The 16,884-nt window shown below is 37.0% G+C and overlaps 1 protein-coding gene and 1 long non-coding RNA gene across 6 annotated transcripts in view; one reads left to right on the top strand and one right to left on the bottom strand.

Annotated features, from left to right (window-relative positions):
• Positions 1 to 16,134, bottom strand: part of Rala (RAS like proto-oncogene A) — a 62,923-nt gene extending 46,789 nt beyond the window's left edge. For all 3 annotated transcript variants that reach the window (XM_076836352.2, XM_076836363.2, XM_076836365.2), the window contains exon 1: positions 15,919 to 16,134. The gene's annotated coding sequence lies outside the window, so the exon portion shown is untranslated. The remainder of the gene's footprint in view (positions 1 to 15,918) is intronic.
• A 61-nt stretch (positions 16,135 to 16,195) lies between these two features.
• The window catches only part of LOC143382289 (uncharacterized), a 48,324-nt gene continuing 47,635 nt past the window's right edge, over positions 16,196 to 16,884 (top strand). For 2 of the 3 annotated variants that reach the window (XR_013088957.2, XR_013088952.2), the window contains exon 1: positions 16,196 to 16,300. This is a non-coding gene — a long non-coding RNA (uncharacterized LOC143382289). Of the gene's footprint in view, positions 16,301 to 16,360; positions 16,618 to 16,884 lie in introns of those variants that run through there. The other variant, XR_013088954.2, reaches the window with a different exon arrangement.

The following is a 16,884-nucleotide window of genomic DNA, read 5'->3' as shown; positions in this document are numbered from 1 at the left end:
AAATGAAAATTAGCAAGCCAAATTTCATTAAAAATCTGTGCTTAACTATTTGACAAAACTGAAAACCTAGGATTATTATTACTAAGAAAATCCAGCTAACAACATAATTCTTCCATTCTGATCTGTATATATTTTATGTGGCATCCATTCAACCATAATGATCAGAAAAACAAATATAAAACAGGCTGAATCTAAAACCAGGCCTCTCAATTACCATATCACAAAGTGTTACCCTTCATTAGAATAAAGAAGACTCCATGTAAGCAGGGATTTTGTACATTTTCTGTATTTCCAGCAGAAGAAAGAGGATCTAGATAATTATTTGTTGTACGAATGAACCAAGAGTTTCAAAATATTTAATAAAAAGTACATTATTATTTTCACAAAACAATGTTTTAGTGCCAATGCACTGTTTTTATATGACTAAAAATAAAATATTAAATTTTATAATTATTTATCTAAACTCTTTATTTCCTATTTTTAATTGGTGCATTATAATTATATAATGTGGTAATTATTTTTTAATTTATACCTTATGATTTATAATGGATATCACATAACTGCACAGCAATACACAGATATGACCCAAAGTAAATATACACATGGGAGGTTCTGGATTTAAGTACTAAATGGCATCCGTGACCATAAAGAGATTGCTTCTCTGCAGTAGACATCTTCAAAATGAACTAGATCATAACTAGGAGAAAACAAATTTAAGAAGACACTGAGACTTAGAAACTTTTAGAGAAACTTGATAGTAATTTTTATCTGTTCAACTTAATTAAAAAGTAGGCTTGTTTTTGTCTTTGTAATATTTCATCCTCATTATAATTCATTTTTATTATATTTTATAAAAATATCTTCTATGTAATGAAAATTAAAAGTAATACTTCACCAGAGATGATTTTAGGAGCACTATTGCAGATAACAGGCAAAAGTCTGTCTAAAGGCATATCTGATCAAAATGCTTCTTAAATTTTTTTCAATGATTTCCCAATAGTCTTGAGATAAGGCCCACAGCCCTCAGAACCCTCTCCTACCAAGCTCTTTCTTTCTTTCTCCTCTCAATTCCTTAGAAATACACTATGCTCGCTCTAAATTCATGGTATATATTCCCCAGTCCTGAACACCCAGTGTCCAACTAAACTTGACATATGTCTTTTATCAAACTCCTATTCATTTTCCTTGTGGTCACTTTTGGAAAGCTTTTACTAATCCTTAAGCTTAGGTTAAGTGCCTGGCATATAATAGGTATTTATTCATTTAACAGACATTTAATTAAGATCTATACTCATGTCATCACAACATCTAATAAAGGCTCTATACTACTATTCAAAACTTTACACTTTATTGACAATAAATGAATATCTATTAGCTTCAAATATTAAAGAAAGAACTATTATTTCTAAATAAAACAAAACAAAAACAAACCTCAATTACTACCATTCTTCCCTTTCTCATTTAATTTACAAGGCCACAACTGTCAATGCCAATATCCCCAGTTTGGGGATACAGAAAACATAAATTAATAACAACTTTCATATGTCTGACTTAAAAGGGAACATCCTTTCTTAATTCCTGTGCCCTCACTTCCCATACTGTTACATAAATTTGCAGGACAGTTTTATGAGCTATTATAATAAAAATAGCCACAAAAAGGAAAACTGCTGTTTTTCACAAATGAGTCCACAAAAATGAATTCTGAACTCAAATGATGTTACGATTATAACCCCAATGTTTTAAACTCAAAGCACTTTTCACTTTTAAGATCTAGGAAAATAACTGCAAAGTCTGATTGCATCATACCTCTTAATCTGCTGACATACAGAAACAACAAAATATAATTTACAAGCTGAATCTGGGTTTCCTGAATACACGTATTCTATTTTGCCCCCTCCAAAAAAATGCTTTTAATATGAAGTTACTAAAACCTCACTAAAAGCACAGATAAGCTTACCATTTTATAATCTCAATAACAGTGATACTCTGAAAAGGATTAATTCTAGGTTTTAAACGCTTTAAAAAAAGGCAGCATAAATTTTCTGGTCTGTACATTTTAATCTTGTTGAAAAATAAATTTTCGATATCTGCATCAAAGATTTAAAGATGTAATAAAATTAGTTTGCATCCATAAAAATAAAGGGCAATACTCTGACCATTTATGGCAAAACTGCACTGAAAAAACAGCTGGGTTTTGGAAGAAAATAAGATGAAAGATAAAGTATTTTTCAGAGTAACAGAGTAGATTTAACCCTAGACATTTGTTTAAAAAAGAGATTTGGTTTTGTGTCAGAAAGAGAAGAATGCTCAGCAGAAAATAAATACAATGTGCTAATTTGAAAAAAAAAAAAAAAACGTATTTCTGGAGTAATACAATCTTACTCTTTTAATTCTGAATCCAAAAGAAAACAACTGTTTTTTTAAAAATTTTTTTTAAAGAGAGAGAGAATTTTTTTAATATTTATTTTTTAGTTTTTGGTGGACACAACATCTTTATTTTATTTTTATGTGGTGCTGAGGATCGAACCCAGCGCCCCGTGAATGCCAGGCAAGCGCGCTACCGCTTGAGCCACAACCCCAGCCTCAAGAAAGCAACTGTTAACCAGATTGTTTAACAAGTACTCATGAACATTCTTATATGAAAAAGTAAAGTGTGTTTCACTGAGGATAACAGCATTCTCTAAGTACTTAAAAACTGGTAACAGAAGAAATGGACCCGAATGTGCACACAGGGGAAGTCAAACTGGGATAAACGTGAACACATTTAAGATGGGAAAACCTTCAAAATCCCTTCTTTGAACTTTTTGAAAGATTCAGTACATTATTGTTTTCCATAGTTACCTTATTATAAAATAACACACTGAGTTGTATTCAACAAAGTTTATGAGTTCATAATTTTATCTGTCTCACAAATTCCTTAATTTAACTGAGTAATTCTTTAAAAAATTCTTGATGACTCAAAATCATTACGGTCAATTGTAATCCTGTTCTTAGAGGCTCTTATGTATTCAAGGCAGTTTTCCTTGGTTAAAAACCCTATAATGTGGCACTCTGAATTTTTCTATAGGCATTTTACAGTCTTTCTGCCTCTTGCCTCCTTTTTTAAAAGTTGTTCCTCAGTGTTCACTACAGTTTACCTGCCTGCCCTCAGCAGCATCCCCCCAATCCCACCCAATGTTTGGAAACAAACTATACAAGACTCACTGTTATAAGATACAAAGTAAGAGTTAAGTAGGTTCTGGGTGATGCCCAATTATTCTCCTGGGCAGTAGATGCATGACAGTCCTCAGTAGCATTTCTTTCTTTCTTTTGGATACTGGGGATCAAACCCAAAACATGTTAGGCAAGAGCTCTATCACTATCACTGAGATACATCTCCAGGCTGGACCTTGCCATTTCTAATTTGGATGCTCAAAAGTGTCCTTGGCTTTTAATTTTTTTTTTTTTTTTAGAGTTCACTTCCTATTTCTTAATGGTGCAGTCTTAAGTTTCCTCACCTTCTACTTCACAGAACCTCACAGAGTTGTACAAGATTAATTGTTGTGTGAGATAATTAAATGGAAACAAGAAATCTGAAATTATTTAGATCAGGGAATATCCACAGAAGGACTCTGCAGATTTCAGTAAATTCCTCCTCCCTTTTCACGTGTGGTTCACATTTAATATAAAACTTGAACTCCAAATTAGTGAATGCCACTGTATTGTTTTTAGAAGGTTGTGATTACGATGGTTAGAAATGAAAGAAATGAAGGATGTGTGACCTGAACTGGCACACCACTTGGGAAGCCAGAAAGAGAGTTTGACTGCCAGCTTCCATTATCTGAATAAACGTATACGTTATACAACTGCTCACGATTCTGTCACTATATATGCTGTTTAATTAGTGCTCAAAAATATGTTTTATACTAAGTGCTGTTCCAGATAACAAAATAAGGAAGAAGTCAGAAGATAATACATCTTAGTTCAAACAAGGACAGATTTTTAAATGTAAGCATCCAAAAATGAAGATTTCCATATGATCACTGTAATTATTTAGAATGGCTAGGGCTGGAGATGTAGCTCAGTGGTAAAGTGCTTGTCTAGCGCGATGTTTCAATACCGGCACCACAAAAGAATGGCTAATGGTTGGATAGTTTTGAGATTTAAGGAAAGGGAATGAAGAAAATGAAAATTTCTCACCCCAAAATATGTCTCTGACATAAAAATTATTTCAGAGCTAAAGACAACTGAGAGGTAGCAAACCAAAGAATAACACTCTCTATCTTCCCTGTTTCTGAATTCTGAGGACAGGACATAAATTCTCCTTTACTGGAGACAACTCTAACTCCACCAGGGGAATCTGCAAACAAGTCTTACTCCATTGTTTCCTTCCATACGTTTATCTTCTTACAGATTCCTACCCTTGGAAGCCTAAAAACCCTTTCTAAGTCCTGTCATTTCTCCACAAATTTATTGTTCTTTGTTGAAGATTCTATAAGCCAGAGTTCTAAGCCACTGCTTTGAGCTGTTTTCATTGGAGTTTCTCCTATATGATATGCACTGTGTTTAGTTTTAGGGGTCTGCACCAATGAGAAAAAGTAAAATGGGTAGAAGTGATCTGTAGCTCCACAGGGGAAAGAATATACTAGATGATGTTTTAAGATCTGTTCCTTCTCTGAGAAATGTGTTATTCAGACAATCCAAGACCAGAAATTTTCATTTTTGTATTAATTTTCATGCTGAAAATAAATTCTGAAGGGTACTATATGGAAGAGATGCAAGATCCAAAGTTATTTGATCAGCTATATAAGCAAATACCATTTGCTTATAAACATATCCATTAAGGGCTTACATAAGAAATTCTTAGGTGAAAATTTTTTTTCCTTTTTGAGCAGGAAAATCATAACTACATCAATAGCACCATTACCATTGCTGTACATATCAAACACCCAGTGTAATGAAAAGGAACTGGGAACTATTCTTACTTTTTAAAACATCACTTCAAAGATGAATCATGTAACATATGGACACTGACAGAGCTTGAGAATCCAAGTTAAGTGAATGCAGAGGGGAAGCAAACTAATTATAAAAAATTGATTTCAGCAATCTGTAGAAATGTAGGAACTCTAAGACAGTTGGATATAACCCCCACTCAGAAAGCTAAAGAAAATTACATAAAACAATGTCCATAAAAAGTGTGAATAGGGGCCAGTCACAATTATCAATTGCTGTTATTGTTCTCAATGTAGGTGCCCTTACCTCCCTGGGAGGTAGAAAAAGGTATGTCGAATATTTTACCTAAAATCAAGTATCACGTGTGTTTATATAAGAAAACAGTGCTTCTAGTAAAGTCCAATTTAAATCAAAATTAATGAGATAACAAACATGATTTAAAAAAAAATTATTCCAGATATCAACCTTCTATTTATTACTTTGGGCTCAATCTCCTAAAAGTGAGAAAAATGATGAATATCCTAAGGAAGTAGACATAATTCATAGGTGTAACCAAAATAAGACTGTTGAGTAGAGGTCAATAAATTGTCCCATCTAGAAGAACACCCATCCCACCTATACCTCTTGTCCTATAAAAAGATTAAATGAGATGATGTATACAAAAGCAGTGCTAAGTTTTTTCCATTTTAAAAAAATATAGTCACACTCTATACTAGGTTATACACAGTTTGATGAAACTTACATCATTTTTGGTTATTCTGGTTATAATTGGTGCTCCTCAATTTTATAATAAACATTATGCTAATATTCACTTAAAGACACTGTCAGTGTTCATTACGAATAATTCTTCCTCATTACTTTTAGACATTTTGTCTTATTACTCGCTAGGCCACAATTTCTAACAATGTATTTATAACAATATAAAGTATTAACAGTCTGAAACACATTAAATGCCAACAGAAAACAAGTCTTGTTAATGAACCAAAAGCAAAGTTCACCTAGAAGTTGAAATGAAGTCACATTTATAGTTTCTGTAATAAAGAAAGTATTCTTGGCATTGAATCAAACTAAACTATCTAAGAAGAAAAAGACACAATATACTAAAATATAAACTATTTTGAACACAAAGGACAGCCAAGACAAAGTGACCTAGACGCTGACAGAAATCATACCCACTAACATCACTACAATAAAAAGGATGGACAATTATAAAGTGTTGGTGAAGATGTGAAAAAAAGTGGGAACTCTCATTCACTGTTGGTTTTTCCATATTTTTACCAACTGATACAGTTGCTTTGGCAGTTTCTCCAAATGTGAAACATAGAATTATCATATGACCCAGCAATTCTACTCCTAGATATATATGCAAGAGAAATAAAAACATGTCCATGAAAAGTCATATACATCAATGTTCATGCAACATTATTTAATATAAGAAACACCCAAATGTCCAGAGATTGATGAATGGATAAACAAAATATAGCATATTCACACAATGGAACATAATTCAGTCATTTAAAAAAAAAATGGAGTACTGAAGCCAGGCATGTGGCACATTCCTATAATGCATCAGCTCAGAAGACTGAGGCAGGAGGATTGCAAGTTCAAAGCCAACCTGAGCAATTTAGCAAATTAGTGAGACCCTAAAAGACATGTGGGCATGTGGCTTAGTGGTTAAGTGCCCCTGGGTTCAATCCTTGGTACCAAATAAATAAATATATAAATATGGAGTATTCATACATGCTACAACATGGATAAACCTTAAAAATACTATGCTGAACAAAGTAGCCAGACAGAAAAGACCACATATTGTATGACTCCATTTATGAAATCTTAAAATGTCCACAGTATGCAAACCTGATAGGAAGTAGATTACTAGCTGGTTTAGGCAGAAAAAAGTCCGGAGTGATGGCTAATGAGCATGGCTTTCTTCTTGGTTGAGAAATGAACATATTCAGGAATTAGAGGTAATGGTTGTACAACTTGTAACTATACTAAAAACTACTTTTAAAAGGTGAATTTTACAGTATGTGAACTATATCTCAATAAATCTGTTATTGAACAAATCAGCCTCTTCACTGGAAAAAGAAAAAAAAAGACAATTCACAGAAAAAAGAAAAACAATACCAAAAAAAAAAAAAAAAGACTGAATAAAAAGTTTGAACAGTTGTTACCAGATAAATATAAGCTTTAAAACAATGACAAGACTGGGTTTTAAGAACTGAACCAAAGCAAAGGATAAGGAGAGATAAACTGAGCAAATGATCAAGTTTTATTTTATTCTTAGCAAGAAAGATACCACAAGCAGCAAATAAGAATAAATGAAGTAACAGGCAAAGAGAATAATCTTAGCTGTAGTACTAGACAGGAGAAATAAGGAGACCTTGGAGACTAAAAGGGCAGTGGGAAAGTTAACCAATTAGCCAAGCATTTAAGTGAAAAGGGCTGGTGTCTCAGAAACCTAAGTCATCAGAGGATGGAGGTATTCCTTCATGGACTACATGTCTGAGGCAGAAAGATGAGAAGAGCCAGATTTCCCTCAGACTAAAAATGCAAGGGAGAGGAAGAAAATAAGACAAAAAAGAGGAAACAAAAGATCACTCTCCAAGCCCTGCCACTGGCGTGGTAGCATGTACCAGAGGATAAGACTGTCATCTATCTCTCTAAGGCAGGAAGTCCCTACACACCAACCCAAGTACAAATTTCATGCCAGTGAGACAGCAAGTCTCAAAGAGAAAAAGGCTATATGGATCATAGGAAAGATGGGGATAGAATGCTGCCCACAGACCAGATGGGCTCACTTGAGTGAGAGCTCATGCACCTGAGGGGAAGAAGAGATAACTACACCACCTGCTAGCACTCCTGCGGCAGGAAGACAAGAGGTCACACACAGACAGGGGAAGTTCTAGGAAGGAGCTCTTTAACTAAGGCCAAAAAAATTAATAAATGTTCTACTACTCAGCACTCCTGGGAGAGGAAAGATTCAGAATGACAGACAACAGGATATCGACTGAGAGTTAATGTACAGATCTATATAATCTTAAAATTATAAGAATCTTCAGAAAATAAGCAACTTTAACTTTCTGGATGAATTTGATGGCAATGAAATTAAAACATTCTCCAGAACTTAGTAGATTGAGCACTGGTGTGTGTCCACCATTGCCAGGTAAATGGAATGTGTGCAAGCTGTAGGGTCAACACCTGATTTCATACTAACACAGCATTCCAGCCAGAGAAATGAGTTGGCATACACAAATTCTGGAGTAAGAACTGCCTTAAAGCTTGATGACTCAGGCTCTACAATCTTGTCCATAACCACCCCATAGCCATGCATTCTGAACCATCCCCTCTGGGTAAGTTCATCTAACAGTAAACCTGCTTTGCCATATGCCCTAGAGACCCAAGAACAGAACCACTACAAAGTGAGCCTAATTCATCTGCAAAGTACAGAGCTTAAAGGAGAACCCCTACATTTTCATAGCTGTAGCCTAAAAGAGAAAAGGAAATTACTTTGTGGCATTCATGATTAGCTGGGCAGAAATGACAATCAAGTCCAGAAGAAGCAAGAAGAAAACTCGAGATTGTGGTATGCACTATGAAACGACAGAACAGTTTTTACCTAGCTTTACCAGTAAGAGTGGAGGCAGAAGAATCAAAAGTTCGAGGGTAGCTTGGGCAACTAAGTGAGTCCCTGTCTCAAAATAAAAAATGAAAAGAACTGGGGATATAGCTCAGTGGTAGAGTTTCCCTGAGTTCAATTCCCAGTTCTGCAAAAAAGGAAGAGAGAGAGACAGACAGACAGACAGACACACACAGACAGTGAAGGACTACAACCTGTGAAAGGCATATTCATAGTTAAATCCAGATACAAATGTATGCATGTGTATTCCAAGAGAAGAAGATGCAATGAAGGAATCAGCATCTCTATTAAAGACACTGTTACACTACTACTTAACACAATTCTGGAAATACCAGCCAATATAATTAGATAAGATAAACACGAAAAGGAAGAGGGGAAAAACCCTTTATTTATAGTTGAAATGATAGTATACCTGGAAAGCCTAAGAAAAGCAATGATAAAAGTAACTTAAGAATTTGGTAAGGTAGTAGCAAAACATGCAAAAATCAATATTTATATACACGAATAATAACCATTTAAAAGTTTTAATTGATAAGAAAACTTTGAAATAGCAACAAAAAAATACTTAGGAATAAGCAGAACAAGAAATAGTCAACAGGGTATGTTGGCATATGCCTGTAATCCCAGCTACTAGGGAGGCTGAAGCAAGAGGATCACAAGTTTGAGGATAGCCTTGGCAATAAATAAAAAGGGATTGGGATGTGGCTCAATGGTAGAGTGCTCCTGGATTCAATCCCCAGTACTGAGGAAGGTGGGGGCGGGGGGTATTTAAGACTTATGTGAAGAAACTGTAAGTCTTTCCTCAAAGACACAAAAGTAGAATTAAGAAAATAAAGACAAGGCTTGTTCTAGGTTAAGACTCTCAACATTATCTTGATGTCAATTCTAAGTTAAATCTTGAAGGTTGATGCAATCCCAATAAAAATAGCAATGAGGTTTTTTTTGTTTGTTTTTATTTTTTGTTTCTTAAATAGAATTAAGACAACTGGAAGCTAAAGGTCATATGGAAATAAAGAGGAGCCAGGAAAACACTGAAGAGGAGGTACCATAATGGGGGAATACCTGTACCAGGCAACATACTACAATAAAACTACTAAGCTTCTATGTACTAAAATATTCTACAACACTTCTATGATTAGAACAATATAATACTGCTTCATGAATGGTCAGACAATCCAACAGAATAAAATACACCCAACTACATACAATATGTGACAAATGGGGCACAGATTATTTTTTAAAAATTAATGGCATTGGGCTGGGGATGTGGCTCAAGCGGTAGCGCGCTTGCCTGGCATGCGTGTGGCCCGGGTTCGATCCTCAGCACCACATACAAAGATGTTGTGTCCGCCGAAAACTAAAAAATAAATATTAAAAAAATTCTCTCTCTCTCTCTCTCTTTAAAAAAAATCACTAATAAATAATTTTAAAAAAATTAATGGCATTGACAGCCAATTGGAAAATGATAAATTAGATCCATTCCTCACACCACACATAGAAATATACACCAAATGGAACTAAATGTGAAAAATAGAGCTACATGAGTATTAGAAGAAAGCATGTGTGGATTACTCTGACCTGAGGTTAGGAAAAGATTTTCTAACTATGACTGAACTCCAGATGTAGTAAATTTAAGGTTAACATATTTGACTATGCAAAATATACTCTTACATGATAAAACACAAGCAATGCCAAAAGATGAGTGGGCAAAACAAAATTTACAACATAAGCCAAAGTTAAATAGCTAATATTCTTGTTATGGTTTAAATGTGAGGTGTCCCCCAAAAGTTCATGTGTAAGAAATGCAAGAAAGTTCAGACATGAAATGGTCTGGTTATGAAAGATTTAACCTAATCAGTATATATTAATGCCCTGACAGGGATTAACTGGTGGTGACTGTAAGCAGGCAGGGTGTGGCTAAAGGTGGTATGTCATTGGGAGTGTCCCTTTGGGGTTTATATTTTGTCCCTGGTGAGAAAGATAGTCTCTCTGCTTCCTGATTGTCCTGTTCTGAGCTGCTTTCCTCAGTCATGCTCTTCTGCCCTGATGCCCTGCTCACCTTGGACCCAGTGCAACTGAGTCAGCTATCTAGGACTGAAACCTCTGAAACCAGGTTTTTTAGGTCACAGTGGCAAAAAAGATGAAACAATTCTTTAATTCTTTTAAGCCAAGAGGGTAAAAAAGACCAAAATATCATATAGAAGGTGGGCAAATACCCTACACAATATTAAGAAATATTATAATAATCCTTAAGCATATTAATGCTTTCATTTGTAATAAGAAAAATACAAATGAAAACTGCACTTAGATAACATTTCTTACCTACTAGATTGGCAAAAATTCAAAAGCTGACAGTATACTCTTTTGGTGAGGCTCTGGGTAACAGGCACTCATATACTACTGGCAGGAATGCAAAACAGTACAACCCCACAGAGAGAAGTATTTGGCAATATCTAACAAACCGATATGCATTTATCCTGAAGATTTGCTTCCAACAATACAAAGATATACACATGCAAAACTTTTAATTCTAAAAATCATTATAATTTAGTACAATATTGGAAATTACTTAAATGTCCAAGTAGGACACTGAAAAAAAAAATCATGGTATACACAATGGACTACTATGTGATATCTATAATGAAAGTTACTTTGGTTTATGTGTATTATTTTCTCAAACAGTTACTAAGTTGTTAGGCAATAAATACTCATTAAGTTATCTGGGCCTAACCATTCAATAAATTAAACTGTTAGTGTTTCTTTCTTTTCTTTTGCCCCACACCTCCCATTTTAGGGATTGAACCCAGGGGCACTCTATCACTGAGCTACATCCCTAGCCCTTTTTAATTTTATTTTTATTTTAAGACAGGGTCTTGCCAAATTGCCTAGGCTGGCCTTGAATTAGCAATTCTCCTGCCTAAGCCTCCTAAATCAATGGGATTACAGGCATGTGTGCCCGGTGGGAATTTTTGATAAAGGCCTGTGAGAGCCTTTAAGAGAGAAGTTGTGTTTGTGTAGTTATGAGATTATTATGAACTGAGGTCAACAAAATTTACAGTATGCTAATGAAGGTACATGCCAGCACACAATAGAAGAAAGAAGCCCAGTCTCAAAGTTGTTTCTAATTGTCTTCTGTTTTGCTTTGTTGTTTGTGGGATGGGGTCCAGAGAAAGGAACCTAATCAAAATACAAAACCTAACTGGAGTCTGAAGAACTAGCAGGAGTATAATAGACTGGGGGAAGGAATGACTTTCAGGAAGAGAAAATAAGAGAATAAGTAAACACTAGCTCTCCAGGAGCTCTGTATTGCTAGAACTGAATATCATGGAAGGAAAGAGGAGGCTAGAGAGCTAGTCAGGTAAGGAGTACAACTGGAAGGTTTTGTATACATGATTGAGGATAAAAGGACTTTTATTAACGGGCAAACAAGAAGCCACAAAAGAATTTTAAGCAAGAAAGTGCCATGATTATTCTAACCAAGTGCAAAAAAAGAGATTAGAAGGTAGTCAATCACAGGCTAGAGGACAGCTGCAGTAATCTAGAATAAATCTAGACAGGGTGACTATACTAAAGCATTTGCCAGTCAGTGCGGCAACCTTCATTTTCAATGGATTACTATGCTAGTTAATGGATTGCATAAAAAGACAGATTCTGTTGCGTAGATGGCCACAATTACAATCTTTGTGGAAACTGGCGATCTTTGCTCCATCTTAAGAATGCATCTAGGAGTTAAAAGTCATTTCATAATCTTGTTGAGTTTTGCTGTTCAAAATGGCATTGTCAAACCCTGATACTTAGTTTCAAAAGTGAGTTTAGCAATTGAAATTGGATCCCAGACATTGAATTTATGTGTGATAAATATTTCATCTATTGCATCTAATACAGGACACTAGTTGTGAAAGTTTTTGAGAGAAGTGTCATAATATTTTATAGAAGCTTACTTTTCTTGATGTGTACAGGCTATTCTCTTGACTTTGAGGAAATAAGCATTTGCCTTCACGTATAATTAAATCAAAGTCTCAAAGTTGTTCTAAAATTTACTCTACAGCTTTTAAAAACTCAGTTTTTATTAAAAAATAATATATATGCATATGTATATATATATGTGTGTGTGTGTGTGTGTGTGTGTGTGTGTGTATATATATATATATATATATATATATATATATATATATATATATATATATATGAAAACCAAATCTTTTTGAATGCAATAAAGGTAGTAAAAAGGTGTCTAAGAAAAAAAATAGCTGTTACTTATGGGAGCAAGGTAATGAACAAGATGTTTTTTACTTAGAGCTTTATCTTCTTTTTTTAAACCAAAAAATGAACACATACTTCAAATTAACTCCATTTGACAATGCATTTATTTTAAAAATACTAGGATTAAAAACAGTGAAGAGAATTCCACTAGCACTGAATAACAATTAGACCCTTAAAAACAACTCTAAAACCCTTAGGCTTCCATACTAATCTCAAAGAGAAAATAACTTATAGTCTCAAGTGATAAAAAACAGACTTAGCGCACCTCTCTCCCCCCACCTTAATCATTCTTCCTTCTGTCTCATAACTTCTCCCCATCTCCATTAGTGGAAGAAAGAACCAGAAAACAATATGATGTCAAGGAAATGTCACAACAAACAGGTGTATGGTTCTCTCCTCAAACAAGAACTGTTCAGATACATCAGAGGAAATAAGCAGTAATCAAAAACCAGAGCTGAGTTCCTAATACTCTATCAGAACACCAAGAAGAACAATGCCCAGATATTTTTCATCATGGCACACAAACTGTACATGTGGGCATAATAACACTGTATTTATAGGTATACTGGAGACAGAGAACTGTTATTATCAAGAGGATTGTTGAATTAAAGAAGGAAAATCTAAACTCCAAAAAGTGGAAATGCTGCTGAGATAAGAAATCGCAGGCTTCTCTCTCTGTATTGTGAGAATTAAAACATTTTATAAAACAATAAAATTATTACCCATCTCTCCCTCTCTCTTTAAAAATCACAATTTTTTCCCTAATAATATTCACAGCTTTTATTCCAGTATTTTACAAGTGATTTTCCTTGTCACTCATTTACAAAAGGACACGAGTGCAACACTGATAGGCCCACACGTAAAAAGTGATACTGGTACATTCCCTCATGTTCTGTAGAAACTGAGCTTGGAAAACCAGTGGAAGACCATCAAAAGATACTTGGAGAGGAAAGACAGTGGCACCTGGATCCTATTTGGATCTCCCTGAAGTAAAAATAATCCATCCATCTGTAGAAAAAAAATCTTCCCTCATAAATGATAGACAAGATTCTTTCCTATAATTATCGTGTTTTTTTTTCCCCTGAAAGCCACACCAAAAAAAAAAAAAAAAAAAAAAAATGCTGTAATGAAGTACTGCTTCAAAATAAATGATACAGATGACTGCACACTCAGCAGACACTAGAGAACAGCATCTGGATCTCAGAGCAGAAATGTGAAAGTGGCTATTGGTAAATCACATCAAGGTCATATCAGGATGTCAGAGGATTTCACGTATCCATGGGAAGAATGAGCCACTATAACCAATTCTGTGATGCATAACAGTTTCCAAACAATATTAACTCCCGATTTCCTCTCTTTGATTAAAACAGAGTATGGATATTGACTCCACATATAAATTAATAGCCTACTGCCAGGAAATCTCTTCCTGCTAACCTGGATAGGCCCAAGCAGTGAGCATTTAACACTACTAGAATACAAGTTATATTGCCCAATCAAAATCCCCCAAATATAACTGAACCTTTCAGGAAAGGATTGAGTATTGAAAGGCAAAGAATTCTTTCTGAATTGTTCTTGAATGAAGAATATACCGACAAAGCAAAATCTGTATGCACCAAAAACCTGAAATGAACAAAAGAAAACAAAAAATCCTGATCTAACAAAATAAATGACATCTGGAAGGTAACTGTGAGATCACCCAGGCATTCAATCACTCAGTGCCAGAAATGTGTGAAAATCTTTGGTGTTCTAGGCACACTGCATGGAAACACAGTGATGAGTAAGACATGGCTCCTGCCCTGAAAAATTCAAGGTCTAAAAACAACATTTTAAGAGTCACAAGAGTCATTTCATAATAACTTACTGAGACAAAAACATTGTAATAAACATAAACATATTACAAAAAATAATAAACATTTATTATATGCATAATCTTATTATACATTTAAATGTATAATAAAATATAATAATTTTATTATATTTTATTATTACATTTAAATGTATAATAAGATACATTTAAATACATTAAAAGACAAAAGTTAAAAGGAATGCCTTCCATCATGAAGAGTTTACTAATGAAATTTTTATCCAATTTTTGGAACATAAAGTTGTAATTTATTTCCAGGAAAGTAATAACTTATGACATGTGGTATTAGAAAGGTTTTTCCAGACACACATCAAACATTTGTAAAATTAGGTGCTTTTCAGTTTGACAGGTAGGGCGTGGCACTGGAATTCTCACAAAGCTTCAATGACACTTGAATGAGCTCTCACAGGTCTGAACATTCAGGTTTCCAAGCAAAGGCCAGTTAACTCTCTAATTCCCCCTAAACCTTGAAACAACACTACCACCTCTGAGCGCTGTCACCCCCGCCCACTCTCTCTCTCACACACACACCTAGGCAAAAGCACACAAATCTCATCTTCCACTTCTGGAAATCTTTCAGGAACGATGCACATAAGGAACATCCCTCACCCAAAATGCCTACATTCTTTTCCTCCTTTTAGAGGCTAGGTTATCCTAATATAGATAGGCTACAGCTGTGCAACACCCCGAGGCCAGCTATTCCGTTCAGAAAGGAGCATCTAACGACTTCAGTCTTAAAAAACCATTCCTTCAACTGGCACAAAACCCTGGCCGAGATGCTTTAAAAACAACTGCTCTAGTACGGACAAGGAGTGGAAAGAAAGGGAAGGAGAAAAGAGGTGGAGTGAGGTACGGGGACTGCGGCGGCGGCGATGAGTCCCCTCAGGTCGCGGGCACCGCCCGAGAGGGGACCTCAGCCACGGACCAGAGATGCGGGGTGACCTTCCGAAGAGGCCAACTCCGAGCAGCTTCCCGGCTCAGGGGACCTCGCCACAGCCTCCTAGTCTCAGGGGCGCACTCGACAGCACATCCGCGAACGCGGCGTCCGGGATTCCAGCCGGAGCTCGCCCCGCACTCGTCCCAGAGCAGAACACAGATGAGCAATCTCGGCAGCGGAACGCTACGCCTGGGCCTCAGCCCTCCGCCGCCGGACACACCCCCCGCCGCCGCCACGGCGGCCCCAGCCCCACCCGGGGCGGCCCGGGCGGGCATCGCTCACCTGCACCGCGAGCCGGTCCGCCGCCCCGCCGGTTCCCGAAGCCGCGGGTGCGCTAGCCCCTCTGGCTGGAGGGTACTTGGCCCTTGTTGTCTGGGAAGCTCCACGCCGGGAGCGGCAGAAGGAAGAATCGGACGAGCGGCGGCAGAGCCCGGGCGGCTGGTGGAGGAGGAGGACTTCGGCGCTCGGCTCTGGGGAGATCCACCCTCCCGCTGGCCGCTCTGCAGCAGCAGCCGCAGATCACTTCCGGGGCGCTGGGGAGCGGGGCGGAGCCGGAGAGGGAGCGACTTCCTGTCCGCGGGCGCAGAGGAGGGTAATCGCTGGCCAGGGACGAAGAACAATGGCACGGAGGGTTCAGGCTAGCTTGTCTCCGCCCTCTGCTGAGGTCGGTCTGGCTTTCTTTGGGGCGGCTCCACCCTCGGATCTCTGCGCCCGATGAGGTGAAGTCACCTCCCGGGGGTCCGGGAGTGGCCGCGGCCCTCGCGGAGTTCCCGGATCTCGGCGCCGAGATGTCCTTGTCTCTTTTCTGGGGACCAGGAAGAGGTTCTCGGGGAGAGTAGGGGAGAAGGAGGCCGCCATCTTGCTTCTTGGGGGCAGCCCCTTCTCCCCAGGCTTATTAGGGTAGAGGCTGCTGTGTTCTGTGGCCGGCATTTTCCAGAGTGAATCCAGGGACTTTCCTTGTCGCAGGCCGACTTCTAGGAGGTGGGTTAGTCATCTGCGGTGGAAGGAGAATCTCGGTGTCTGCCATGGGCCTCATATTTAACTGCTGACCTTTAGAAAACTGACCTCCGCGAAGGGTCTGTGATTCCTTTCAAACTGGGCTTGGGTCCTCTTTGACACTTTAAGTGTGGTGTCAGTAGGCTGTGAGATACTCCTGTGGCTTCACGACAGCAACTTAGTATCTTAAATTAGAAGTTTCACCAAATCGGTTGAAATTTACGTTCTTCCACAGGTTCGAAATAGATCTTT

Source organism: Callospermophilus lateralis, chromosome 1 (assembly GCF_048772815.1).
Source record: "Callospermophilus lateralis isolate mCalLat2 chromosome 1, mCalLat2.hap1, whole genome shotgun sequence".
NCBI lineage: Eukaryota > Metazoa > Chordata > Mammalia > Rodentia > Sciuridae > Callospermophilus > Callospermophilus lateralis.
This window is presented reverse-complemented; position numbering and strand designations above follow the sequence as displayed.